The sequence below is a fragment of the Bos indicus genome, chromosome X, assembly GCF_029378745.1.
Source record: "Bos indicus isolate NIAB-ARS_2022 breed Sahiwal x Tharparkar chromosome X, NIAB-ARS_B.indTharparkar_mat_pri_1.0, whole genome shotgun sequence".
In the NCBI taxonomy this organism is placed as follows: Eukaryota; Metazoa; Chordata; class Mammalia; order Artiodactyla; family Bovidae; genus Bos; species Bos indicus.
Window position 1 is genome coordinate 113,890,151 of NC_091789.1, and position 8,895 is coordinate 113,899,045.

The 8,895-nt window shown below is 39.6% G+C and overlaps 1 pseudogene; it reads left to right on the top strand.

The window, feature by feature from the left end:
* The first annotated feature begins 234 nt into the window (after positions 1-234).
* Positions 235-3,346, top strand: LOC139181563 (MOB kinase activator 1A pseudogene; annotated as a pseudogene).
* Positions 3,347-8,895: the final 5,549 nt, after the last annotated feature.

Consider the following 8,895-nt stretch of genomic DNA (forward strand, 5'->3'; position numbering starts at 1 on the left):
TATTTTAGGGGAAAATAGCAGTAATTACGTGGCCTCTGCAATAGATTCTTGGGCAAGATGTGCAACTTCTCCAAGCTTCAGCTGGCCCATCTGGGAATAACAATACATCCTGCATGTATGTGTGGCTGAGATCATATGAGTCGATGGTTGAAGCGCTTACTTTACCTTTCACTGTGTTTGACTGACACAGTATTAAAGATTTAATTAATTTAGCTATTATTTATAATGAGGCCCATGCGCCTAGTGCACAGTGAGGCCAAACAAAGTGAAATATCAGAGTCTGGAGCAGAGAAAGATTCATTGCGGGCCATGCTTCTCAGGTAGCTCAGTGGTAAAGAATCCGCCTGCCAATTCAGGAGACACAAGTTCGATCCTTGGGTCAGGAAGATCTCATGCAGGAGGAAATGTCAACTTACTCCAATATTCTTGTCTGGGAAATCCCATGGACAGAGTACCCTGGCGGGCTACAGTTCATGGGGTCACAAAGAGTCCGACACGACTTACCAACTGAGCAGACATGCAAGGAGATAAGGTGGCTCATATCCGAAGAACCTCGCACTCCCAGAAGGGTTTCAAGGGAAGCACTTTTAAAAGCCAGTTGGGGGGGGGGGCACCTGGGGAATCATGCACAATTCTCTGATAGTCTGATGAGGAAGCAACAGGGTGGTGTCACAGGGGTTAACTTTCTCAGTCCTCAGGCTCCAGGAAGCCTGGGACTTTGCCCTCATGATCATCAAGTAATTAATATCTTCTATTTGGTGGGAGGTTTTTGCTTCTGCAAAGCAACTCAGAAAATGTGTATCAAATGCAATATTATTATCCAGGTACTTCAGAGAGGAGCTAAAGCAGAGTATGTGGGGGGGGGGGGGAGGCACCATAGGGTCCTGCTCGGTTACATTATTATTACTATTTTACTGTTTTACTGTGTTGATTATTCTTTAGGAGATATAGCCCCAGCTTCAGCTTTATGACAGACTAGGAGAACCCTTCCATAAATAGAAACTCTACTTCCCAGTTTATAAGGGTGTTTCAAGTCCATGTTGATCCCACTTAATTAAAGTAGCACTTAAAATTCCTCATAAAGCTCTCCTCAAAGAGATGGAAGGCTCGTTCTTCTAAGGGGAAAGGATGTACTTGAATGGCCACTTGATATGAAGAAACTGTAGAAGCGATTGAAGTGAACTTTGAAGGCCTTGATAAAATGGACCTCAAAGCCCTCACAGGCTGAAAATTTTGAATCACCTGACTCTCTGACCTGCTTGTGGCCTGGAAATTCATGAGCAGAGGCCAACAGCAGAAGGGACCAGAGACATGTCTCCGCACAAGCTTGTGGCTGACCCCGCCCCGCATTCTGGAGGGAAACTCCATTCTCTCCTCCTCAGTGGTGGGCACTCGGGTCCCTTTCAGTCACCCAGGGATGCTCCTGGAATGGCACACAGGCTGCCCATGACGGCACCCTCCCTCCCAGCGCCACGCGCGAAGAATGCTTTCCTAATGGAGGAGAGATGGGCATCAAGCTGAAGGAAATCAAAATAGTAAGACTCTGCAGGATGACTGAACAGAGACCTAAGGAAATGACTGACAATAAAAACTGGCAAGGATGATTTAGATACCAGTCTGATCTTTGCATGATATAGACATTATAACTTCTTGTGTCTTGGCAGAAAATAATGCAAACATCATCATCTAATTTGTCAGTTCCGTCTGACAGTCATAGCATTAATAGAATGCTGTGATTAGGGTACAGAGAGAGGAAACTATACAAGCTTGAATTGTGACATAGAATATACTTAATTCTTCTTTATGGAAGGATAGACAGACAAGTTGGTGAATTGACTGTACTACATAATGGGCTATGAATTCCTAAGAAGGATCCTTCTCTATAAGTCAACAAACATTTCAATATAGACACTATTAAAGGAATTTCCCTGGTGGTGCAGTGGATATAAGAATCCGCCTGCCAGTGCAGGGGACAGGGGTTCAATCCCTGGTATGGGAAGATCCCACATGCTGGTGCAACTAAGCCCATGCACCACCACTACCAAGCCTGTGTGCTGCAACTGCTAAAGTCCGTGCACCTAAAGCCTGTGCTTCACAAGAGAAGCCACCACAATGCAACAAAGAGTAACCCCCTCTCGCTGCAACTAGAGAAAAGCCCATGCAAAGCAACAAAGACCCAATGCAGCCAAAGCTAAAATAAATAAAAAATTTTAAAAGCTATTAGTGTCTTGACTTATAGGGAAAAATCATAATATCAAAATAGCTCATGTTATTGAGCATTTACTGAGCACCAGATGCTGTGCAGAGTACTTTTCACACATTATCTCATTTTATTCTTGAGACATACAGCAAATTTTCACATTTTACTGGGGTTCTTTAGAGAATTTCTTTCTTTCCCTTCATATGATTTACCACAATTCATCATTATATATTGTTTGGCTATTTGGTGTCCAAACATTATAATTGATGTCCAACATTATAATTGCAGTGTAAGTGGAATCTTTTCTTTTGAAATACGGCTGGGTCCATTTTTCTTGTTGGTGGTGTTGGGGAGGCAGCACTGGGCTTTGCCCCAAGTTTGACCCCTGCTCAGGGTAGCAGTAGTCTGTGTTTCGCTGTCCGCAGACTGAGGAGTATCTGCCCCTTCTGGTTCCTAAGTGCTGCCTTTGCATACTGACTGCAGTGTAACCCAGTGTTCTCTCCCTCCCCAACCTCTACCCTCACCTCAAGAAGAAAAGAAGAGCTTCCCCTTCAGCAGCCATTCCTCTAATACATTGAAATCCAAGAACATCCCTGAAGGAGCTCATCAACATGAACACTTAAAACCTGCAGAAGCACTGTCGGAAGTGGGAACACAAAGGAAGCTGCCATGTTGCCAGAGGAAGAGGATCTCCGTCAATGGATGACAGTTAACACTATGGATTTCTTCAGCCAGATCACAACTCAGCATTGAAACAAGCTGCAGATCCAAGATCTGAACATCACTAGGAAAATGATACTAGTTTTGACAGCAGTCATGTGTCCAGCTCCAAAATACATTGACCATTTGATGCCTTGAGTTTAGGATGAACTTTACTGTGATGCTTTTTCCTTCTAAGATTGGTGTCCCATTTCCCCAAAATCTTATATCTGTGGTAAAGACTCTTCTAAAGCATCTGTCCAGAGTTTGCTGCCCACCTTTCTTACCAGCACTTTGATTCTGTGATGTAGCTGCCAGAAAAGGCCTGTCATAGTGTGTCCTTTAAGTGCTTTATTTGTTCAAGATTTCAATTTGACTGATAGAGGAGAGTTGGCACCACTTCAGGAATTCATTGAGGAGTTTAGATTGAAAGACAAGTTTCTTTAACACAGTTATCCTCTTGCTTCATGTACCGTTTGACTTGTCTTATTGCTAATCTGCCATAGACTTGTGTTGGAGGTTGAATTGTGCACCGCCCCCTCCAATCATATGTTGCAGTCCTAACCCAGTACCTTATTTGGAAGTAGAGTCCTTGCAGATGTAATTAAGTTAAAATGAGGTCATTAGTTTGGACTCTAAGCCAGTATGACTGGTGTCATATAAGGGGAAATTTGGATATAGAGACGTGCAAAGGGAGAATGTCCTGCAAACATGAAAACTTAGACACATCACCCCTTTCTTTAAGTCGAAGAGGGAAACCCTAACAAATCCTTCCCTCACAGCTCTCAGAAGAAACCAACTCTGCCCAAACCTTGATTTTGAACTTCTAGCCTTCAGAATTGAGAGACAATGCATTTCTGTTTTTCTAAGCCATCTGGCTTGTGGTACTTTGTGTCCTGGCAGCCCTAGCTAATACAACCGGTGATACAAACTTTGAGAAACCATGGTGCAGACACCCATTGTCTGTGTTAACTGATAAAATTATTCCAGTGGTAGGTTGGCTTCAAAGTAAGAATACAAGAGTGTAGTTAACTTTGATGTACTGGAAGACCTGTTATTTCATGAAGTCATACTTGTAATATATGATGACTAACCTGTACTTTATTAGTTTAACATTGTTTCTTTGCTGAAGAAATTGAATCTTTTTCTGATGACAACATAATAGATAGTGAGCAGTTCCGCCAATAATTTATTGGTTTCCAAAAGTTTTGAAACCAAATTTCCTAACAGTACAATCACATCACCAGATAGGTTTTATTCTACTTCAATCTAAACAATAAAAAGAGACTTCTTTTTTTACCATTTAGAACATATGTATTACTTTGTATTTTATTTTCATGTTTGTATAGAAGTGCTTTTTATAGTTAATCTACCTACTTACCTGTCTACCTATCTCACTATCGATCTACCTTTAAAAAAATTCATAATTGCTATATTAGTATTATATGACACGTGGTATAGGAACAACTAAAGTTTTTCCTTAAATTCCTTTTTATTTTATAATCTTTGAGATTTTGATCAACATAAACGTATCTACATTATTAGGAGGGCATATCAGTTCAGTTCAGTCAGTCAGTCATGTCCGACTCTTTGCTACCCCAAGAATCACAGCACGCCAGGCCTCTCTGTCCATCACCAACCCCCGGAGTTCACTCAAACTTGTGTCCATCGAGTCAGTGATGCCATCCAGCTATCTCATCCTCTGTTGTCCCCTTCTCCTACCCCCAATCCCTCCCAGCATCAGGGTCTTTTCCAATGTGTCAACTTTTTGCATGAGGTGGCCAAAGTATTGGAGTTTCAGCTTCAGCATCATTCCTTCCAATGAACACCCAGGACTGATCTCCTTTAGGATGGACTGGTTGGATCTCCTTGCAGTCCAAGGGACTCTCAAGAGTCTTCTCCAACACCACAGTTCAAAAGCATCAATTCTTTGGCGCTCAGCTTTCTTCACAGTCCAACTCTCACATCCATACATGACTACTGGAGAAACCGTAGCCTTGACTAGATGGACCTTTGTTGACAAAGTAACGTCTCTGCTTTTGAATATGCTATCTAGGTTGGTCATAACTTTCCTTCCAAGGAGTAAGCGTCTTTTAATTTCATGGCTGCAGTCACCATCTGCAGTGATTTTGGAGCCCCAAAAAATAAAGTCTCACACTGTTTCCACTGTTTCCCCATGTATTTCCCATGAAGTGATGGGACCAGATGCTGGCTGTGTTTATATACACAGAAATTATATATATCAGAAATTATTAATATCTTTTACATCTTCTAAGGATAATCTTATAGATTTTTATTTTCAAATGCCTCATTCAAATTAATTTTAACATATGAAGACTTTGGTTAAGAAAAAATCTTCTAAAACATTATCATAAACAGAGGTCTCAAAGCTACTATTTTCATTCACGTTATAGTGTGGGAGTCCACAAGCTTTATCCCAATAAAGATAAATTGAGGAAGACCACGATAAAAGTCATGAAGATATCCAAAAGTATAGCACAGCTAAGTTATGGTGTGCTATCTATTCTTTAAGGATTGAGCCCTCACAGGAGTTCTGTTCTTTTTAACTGTTTTAGTATCCATATTCAACATACTTTATTTCAGTTAACAAAAAGGACCTTCCCCTTAAATAAGAAAGCACGTATTTTTCATTTGGATCCTAGGACTTACTCCAGCTAACTGTTTAGAATATACTGAGGCAGAACAAGTCTACTGGAAGATTTGCAAAACAAAAGAAGCTTTAAATTCCCCTACATTCTGTCTTTCAGAACCATGATTTTCTTAGTCACTCACTGACCTCCTTGATGGCTTTGATGAAGGTTAGATTTGATAGTAAATTTTGTTATTTATTTTTATTATCCCACTAGGCTATAAAGAAAATTGTTGTTTAGAAAACTCCATTTATTAACTCAATTTTAATAAATTCTTAAATACATACAGCACTTGAAAGAATTTTCATCTAATTTATATCATCATTTGTTGAGTGAAACAGTGGCTGTCACTGGTGAAAAAAGAGAAAAGCCCTTTGTGAAACTAACTCATGATTGCCTGTCAGCCATTTCATAGGGGTATCTAGATAATGCCTAGAAAGTTACTGCCTCTCAACTTTAAATTAAACCTTGTCACCTTTATTTTATTTTTCCAGAAGAAATTAACTTCTATTTTTCAACTAGAGTCACATTTTCATCTTCATTTCTAGTATTTCTGTTATTTTCCAACACAGGGGGTCCTCACTTTTCTACATGTATTTTCAGCACTAGAAATCCTCTCTTTCCTCATGACTAAGCTTCAAACCAAACATCATCAGATCCCAAAGATACATTTATTGTTAACCACAAACCAAAAGCTTGTAATGTGAGACTCGTGCCATCCTTTATTATTTTTAATAAGCACAATTATCACCAGGTACGCCAAAACCCTGATACTAACATTATTTGTTTGCATTCAAGGCCAGGGAGCCGAGGGTAGGAAGAAAGCTGAAAGTGGAGAGAATGGGAGAGGATGACACCCTCCTGACTTGGCTCAGAAGCTAAACTTTGAGGAGTCAGAAGAAATCTGACTTCTGTTTCACTTTCCTGGTATCTCTCTGTGCCCTAAGCCAGAGTGTCTTGTTCCATAACCCCTACTCCCCTGCCCACTCCAAATCACAAGGCCACTATTCTCAGTATCTGTGATCTTTGCTCCTTGTACCTAATCCCACTCATAGGATGGAGAGAGCTTGCTACATTGTGTAGTCAATCTGTGGTGCTTTTATCTTCAGGCCTTTAAAAACAAAAACTTTTAAACCATGGAACCATCATAGATCTTTGTTTGAATATGGACGATTCCATGTGCTACCGTGTTGCTTTTGGCCACCAAATATATCTGTCTTATTCTTCTTCCGTGATTTTATAGGACTGCTAGTTAATGAAGTGTTTCATGGTAGACTTGTAGCATCCTAACTCAAGTAGCTTCCTAGTTATTCTGGAATAGTAAATCAGTGCTCATCGTGACTTTCACAACAAAGGGCAAGTTCCTCTAGTATTGCAGAGGCCCCAGGGCCAATTTTACTGGTGAATTCAAGTTTTCCAAACTTGAGTTTTCCTTATTATTCTCTGGCCTTTCTCTCTGAGTGGTGAGGTTAAACCAGAAGTGGAGCTTCTTAATCATGGTATCACTGTGTCATTAGCAGAAACAAATCAGGCCTAAAGAGTATACATCCTAGAAGTTTGTTTCCAAGTAGACTCAAATCATGGTGCTGCTGCTACTCCTGCCTCTCAGTGTAGAATCCTAGCCAGAGAAGTACTGGCCTGGACAGTTAAATTCATTAAACAAGGAGGTCATTAGGCTGAGGTGATTGTAATGCCACTAGGTAAGTCAACTAAAACCTAAGCCTGCAAATGCCTCAAGGTTATGAAATTGAAACCTAAGAACAATCAGTCACAAGTCACCTAGACTTTAAGCTGTAGCCCATCAAAGAATTTCCTTTCTTTGCTTCTACACTTCTCTATATAATCTCTTCCCTGGCTCCTCCTGGCAGTGTGCCCCTAACTGTTTCAAATTCCACTAGAATCAATTTTTACTCCGATAAGCTCATAAAATTTTTAGTATGCCTCAGTTTATCTTTTGACAGCACCAAACCCTGAACACCTTCATGGAGGGCCGTTATTTCCTCCTGCACATTCAGTATGGTGAGTAGATTTGATTTTTGCTACTGTAGAATTTTGGTAAAAAGGGAAAATGATCATTATCTGTTTTCAATCTTTGTAGGTTTTGCATTATATTCTGATGTACCAGGCTGTAAAAGGCTTCCAACAGTAGTAGGGACATTACATGAGGTGGCAGTAATTTTACCAAATCAAGTTCATTGAAATTTGCTTGAGGTTTTTCTCATTATCAAATTCTATGCCAAGCAAGTATTCTGTAAATCCGGATGGATTACCAGTGGGCTGTACACTTGTTATGGACCAACATTACATATTGGGTCTACATCAGAAATAGTAGGCCTTGTTTGCTGTCCAAAATATTTTTAAATGTTCTTTTTATTAAAAAAATTAACCAATTTCAACCAATTGAAGTGTAGTTAATTTACATTGTTGTTAGTTTCAAATGTACAGCGAAGTGATTCAGTTATTCATACACACACACACACACATATTCAGATTATTTTCCACTATAGGCTCTTACAAGATACTGACTATAATTCCCTGCACTATACATGCTATACAGTAGGTCCTTGTTAGTTATCTATTTTATACATAGTAGCGTGTATATGTTAATCCCAATCTAATTTATCTCTCCCCTACCCCCACTATGTCATTTGGTAACAATAAATTTGTTTTCTTTGTGAGTTTAATTCTGTTTTGTAAATAAGTTCATTTGTATCTGGAGTGGGTTGTCATTTCCTTCTCCAGGGGATCTTCTTGACCCAGGGATTAAACCTGCATCTCCTACATTGCAGGCAGATTCTTACCATCTGGGCCACCAGGGAAGCCCATTTCCTTTGGTAACCATAGTTTGTTTTCTTTGTGAGTTTATTTCTGTTTTGTAATTAAGTTCATTTGTATCATTTTTTTTAGATTCTATATATAAGTGATATCATATATTTATTTTTCTCAGTCTGACTTACTTGGCTCATTATGACAAATTCTAGTTGCATCCATGATGCTGCAGATGGTATTATTTCATTCTTTTTTATGTCTCAGTAATATTCCATTGTATATATAAACATCTTCTTTATCCATTCACTTGTTGATAGACATTTAGATTGCTTTGATGTCTTGGCTATTGTAAATAGTGCTGCTTTGAACATATGGGTGCATGTATCTTTTCAAATTAGAGTATTGTCTGGGTATTATGCCCAGGAGTGGAATTGTTGGATCACATGTCAAGTCTATTTTAGTTTTTTAAAGGAACTGCCATGCTCTTCTCCATAGTGGCTACATCAACTTGCCCTCCCACCAACAGTGCAGGAGGACTCCCTTTTTTCCACACCTTTACCAGCATTTATTATTTGT